Raw genomic sequence first — 5,404 nt, forward strand, 5'->3', positions numbered from 1 at the left:
GGCAGCGGCCCGGCCCCCGAGCCCGGAGCCCCGGCCCGGTCCCCGAGCCCGGAGCCCCGGCGGGGACGCGGGGACGGCGGCTGAAGGAAGGAGCCGCCGCGGCCCCCGGGAGCTCCCCGTTCCCCCGCTGCCTCCCGTGCTCGTCCCGGGGCGGCGGGGGACGCTCCCTCCACACCTCACCGCCCTTTCCCCCTGCCCGCCAGCCTCCCGGACCCCCAGGAGCAGCAGCCGCTTTCGGAGGCGCTGGGGAGCCGCGCGGCTCCCGCCGGACCCTCGTCTCCCTCGCCGTGCCTTTGCAGCGGGATATCTGCGCAGATCTGTTCCCTATACAATAACACATCGCCTACATATATAGGATGCCATATCACGCATTGCATAGATATAGCGGACACCCAATAACCCATTGCATAGATACATAGGATGCCATATAACCCATTGCATGGGTATAGTGGAAATCCAATACCTGCCCTGCACAGCTATATAGGATCTATACTGCGCCGCTGCCAAGCTCTTGGCTGGATAACAAGCAGTGCCGGTGCTGTCGAGACCGGGCTGGCTCCGGACTGGCTCCGTGCCTGGTGCTGTGGGGCCGCGGCCGGTTCCAATAAACCTGCTCTGTCCCCCCATCCCAGTGTGTCCCCGCCAGCACTCGGGCACAGACACCACCTGATCTCCTGATGCCGTCGCCCCCCGCGCTGTTTTGGGGACAGTCGGTGCCGTGCGGACCCCTCCGCTGCCAACGGGGGTGCCAGGGGGTGGGAAATGCCCGGGAGGCGGGAGCGGGGCGGAGGGAGCGCAGCCGTTTCCTTCCTTTTTCCTCCCAGGAGTGTTCAAGGGGAGGCTGCTTGGCGCCAGGTGCCCTCCCTGCTGCTCCTCTGGGCCCATCCCAACCTTCCTGCCGGGTCCAGGAGCTGCTCCCAGTAGAGGAGCCCATCGCAGGGAGCGGAAACTCTCTCCTGGTGCTCGCTGCTGCTGGCATCTCCAGGATAGTTTGCCGGTTTTCCAAGCAACTCTGTAACTGCTCCGGGCATGAGCAGGCTCTGTGGTGTCCCCAGGGGGAGATGGGGGGCTTCGAGACTGGATTTAGACCCAGATTCAGGCCCCCGTTGGTCTGATTTGGGGAATTTACATCCCTGATTCTGGAAGAGTGTCCCAGGAGCTGGTGTTCCAGCCTGCTAGGGACACGTGGGGACTGGGGACAAGGGGCTTGGCACTGTGGGGCCAGGGATATGCTGCTGGGGTGGCCGTGGAGCTGGGGACATGAGGACATGTGAGGCCATGGGGATGGGCCCCACGGGGCTGGAGTGGCCGTGGAGCTGAGACCACAGGGACAAGCACTGTGGGGCTGGGGGCCATGGAGACATGTGGCAATGGGGACCAACACCATGGGGCTGGGCGGCTGGAAGCTGAGGCCACGGGGATGGGCACCATGGGGGTGGGCACCATGGGGGTGGGCACCATGGGGATGGGGCCACAGAGACGGGCACTATGTGGTGGAATCGAGCCCCGAGGCCATGGGAATGGGCACCGTGGTGCTGCCGGTGTCCTGGCCCGGCACCCTGGGGAATGCAGCCATGATCCCTCCACGCAGGGCCCCAGCGTTCGGCTCCCCAGCTGCACTCTCACAGCCTCCACAGCCCCCCAGCCCCTCCAGCCGACCCAGGCCCCCTCCCCAGAATCCACCCTTTCTGGGTGAGACGGTACCGCTGCCATGCCAGGGCCCCTCGTGGCCCCTTTACCTGCTATGCGGCCAGGCACCGGACCCAACGGGTGGCTGCCCAGCACCGTGGCAGCCTGGCTGTAGGCTGCAGGACCTGCCCAGCCCTGCTGGGACTGCCCGGCGCGGTCCCCCATAGAGCCCATGGGCCTGTATGAGACAGAGGGAGATGCACGGGGCCCATAGGGACCTGTACAGTGGCCTCTGTTGTCTCCGCGCCCTGCGGGCTTCCGTGTGGCCTCCCCGGGCCTCCGTCTGTATTGGCCCCCCAAGCCCTGTGGGCTTCCGTGTGGCCTCCCCGGGTCTCCGTGCGCAGCTGGCCCCCCGGGCCCTGCGGGCTTTCATGCAGCCTCCCTGGGCCTTCGTGCGCGCATCGTTCTCCAGGGCCCTGTGGGCTTTCGTTCAGCCTTCCCGGGCCTCCGTCCACAGCTGGCACCCAAGGCCCCGCGGGCTGTTGTGTGGCCTCCCCAGGGCTCTGTACACACGTGGCCCCCCGGGCACTCCAGGCTTTCGTTCTGCCTTTACGGGCCTCCGTGCGCAGCTGGCCCCTCAGGCTCTGCGGGCATTGGCGCGGCCTCCCCGGGCCTCCGTGCACGCGTGGCACACCTGATCCTGTGGGCTTTCGTGTGGCCTCCCGGGGCCTCCATGCGCATGTAGCCCACCAGACACAGCGGGCATTCATGTGGCCTCCCCGGGCCTCCATGCACGCTTAGCCCACCAGACCCTGCGGGCGTTCGTGTGGCCTCCCCGAGCCTCCATCCATAGGTGGCCCCCAAGCCCTGCGGACATTGGGGCGGCCTCCCCGGGCCTCTCTCCGCGCGTGGCCCCACGGGCGCTGCGGGCTTTCATGCGGCCTCCCCGGGCCTCCGGGGGCTCTCAAGGCACGCAGGGCCCACCTGGGCCTGTATGGAGCCTGCAGGAGTCCGGATGGAGTCTATAGGGCTCGACTGCCCCCATATGGTGCCTGAAGAGGGAAGTGCGGGGCCTATAGAGCCCGCACAGGCACCTATAGAGTTGTTCCAAAGGGATGCACGGCGGCTATAGGGCCCGCCTGGCCACACAGGGCTGTGCAGGGTCCTTAAGGCTCGAGCAGGCCCATAGAGAGTCCCATATGCATCCCATATGGAACCCATATGGAACCGGCCCATATGGATCCCATGGAGAGCATCCCCAGACCTGTAGAGCCTGTTTGGGCTCATATCGGTATCGCTGGGAATTGTGTGGGGCCTGGAGGACCCACCTGGGCCCATATGGAGGCTGCTGGGGGCCACACGAGGCCTGTAGGACCCGTATGGGGCCCATGGGCATCCGCAGTGGGCCCACAGAGCCCCCCTAGGCCTGTATGGAGGCTGTGAGGTGCCCAGCACGGCCCATAGCGCCCATTCAGGCCCGTATGGAGCTCATGGAGGTCCACATGGGGCCTGTATGGCCTGCCTGGGCCCATATAGGACCCGTGGAGGTTGATACGGTGCCTATAGGGCCTGCCCAGGCCCGTATGTAGAACATGGGGGACCGCGTGGCACCTGTAGGGCCCCCCAGGGCCGTTTCAGAGTCCATGGGAGGCCGTTCAGGGTGAAACGAGGGCTCCGTGTGCGGACCAGCCGCCGTCGGCTGCCTCTGTTGCGTCTCGCCCAGCAATTCCCAAAGTCTTTCACAGGGAAGAACTTGTGCTGGAGCCGCGCGGCTCCCGCGCCGCCTTCAGAGGCAGCCGCAAAGCCTCGATGGACACGGTGCCGGGCGGCTGCGAGGGCGCCTGTTTCGGCGCCGGCGTTATGGGGTGTATCTGAAGAGCCAGGGGGGTCTGAAGGAGCCGGGGCGTGTGCGAGCGCCCGCGCCGGGGGGCTGCCGTGGGGGCAAACGCAGCCCCGCAGCGCCGGGCCGCGGCTGCCGGGGCGCTCCGACCTTGCCGGGGCGCTCCGACCTTGCCGGGGTGCTCCATCCTTGCCAGGGTGCTCCATCCTTGCCGGGGCGCTCCGACCTTGCCAGGGCGCTCCGTCCTTGCCGGGGCGCTCCATCCTTGCCGGGGCGCTCCATCCTTGCCGGGGCGCTCCATCCTTGCCGGGGTGCTCCATCCTTGCCGGGGCGCTCCGACCTTGCCAGGGCGCTCCGTCCTTGCCGGGGCGCTCCATCCTTGCCGGGGCGCTCCGTCCTTGCCGGGGCGCTCCGACCTTGCCGGGGTGCTCCATCCTTGCCGGGGCGCTCCNCCTTGCCGGGGCGCTCCGACCTTGCCGGGGTGCTCCATCCTTGCCGGGGCGCTCCGTCCTTGCCAGGGCATTCCGTCCTTGCCAGGGTGCTCCGACCTTGCCAGGGTGCTCCGTCCTTGCCGGGGCGCTCCGACCTTGCCGGGGCATTCCGTCCTTGCCAGGGCGCTCCGACCTTGCCAGGGCGCTCCATCCTTGCCAGGGCATTCCGTCCTTGCCGGGGCGCTCCATCCTTGCCGGGGCGCTCCGTCCTTGCCGGGGCGCTCCGTCCTTGCCGGGGCGCTCCGACCTTGCTGGGGCGCTGACCCGGAACAGCCCGGCCGACGTGGGGGCTCAGGCGGCAGCGAGAGCTGCGGGCAGCGCCGGCGGCACCTCCTGCTCCTGCTGCTTCCATAACTTCCCTCTGCGGGCGGCAGGACCCGGGCGCGGGGAGGCGGCGGCACCAGGCGGCAGCCAAGGACCTCACTCTGTGCCCTGAAATTTGCACCCTCGCCACCATCCAGGTCCCCTACCTGCCTTCCAGCCAGAAGAGCAAGCGTGCCCAGCACGTCCTGGAGCTGAAGAGCTTCAAGGACAACACCACCAAGCTGGAGAGCGCCCTGCGAGGCGCACGGGCCGGGGACGGCGTTGGCGACGCGGCGGCTCCGCGATGGCTCCGTGTTGGGACAGCGGCCGCCTGCGCGGGGATGTCCCCGAGGCGGCGACTCCCTGGGCCCTGTCCCTGCGGACGGACTGACCGGCTTCAGCTCGTGGATAAAAGACCCTGTCCTGTCCCGGCCCCGCGGCCGCGTCTGCCGACCCTGCCACCCGCTGCCCGTCCCTTCCCAAGGGCCGACGTTCCCGTTTCCCGTGCTCAACCGGGACTCCAAGTCACTGTAAATAGTGCGGGGCTGGTGGCCGAGCTGCCCCGGGGCTGCCGTTCCACCTCTCCCCCCGCCGGTATTTGGGGACATTGGGGACAGACAAACACCAGCTTTGCCGCCCTCTCTGCCGCCTCCCCTGTCACCAGCGCCCGCCCGGCCGGGCACCCTGGCCTGAGGAGGGGGCTGCGGGTGGCAGCGGGACCAGCCCGGCTCCGTGGGGAGCCCTGTGGGACCAACCCGGATCCGTGGGGAGCCCCACGGCTGGACTGGGGCCATCCTGGCCCCATGGGGAGCCCCACGGGTGGAGCGGGGCCATTCCAGCCCCATGGGGAGCCCTGTGGGACCAGCCCAGCTCCTATGGGGAGCCCCACGGGTGGAGCGGGGCCATCCTGGCTCCATAGGGAGCCCTGTGGGACCAACCCGGCCCCATGGGGAGCCCCACAGGTGGAGTGGGGCCATCCCAGCCCCATGGGGGGACCCGCAGCCCCCGGCTCGAGGCCTGCCCGGGGCCCCCTGTCCTTTTTAACGGCTATTTAATAAACGGCCGTTCCTTGCTGTGGCCACGCGGCCGTCACCGCGGCGCCCGGCCCTGGCTCCGCACGCGGGACGCGCGGGCACCGCGG

The sequence above is a fragment of the Nothoprocta perdicaria genome, unplaced genomic scaffold, assembly GCF_003342845.1.
Source record: "Nothoprocta perdicaria isolate Ctin4 unplaced genomic scaffold, notPer1 scaffold_323, whole genome shotgun sequence".
In the NCBI taxonomy this organism is placed as follows: domain Eukaryota; kingdom Metazoa; phylum Chordata; class Aves; order Tinamiformes; family Tinamidae; genus Nothoprocta; species Nothoprocta perdicaria.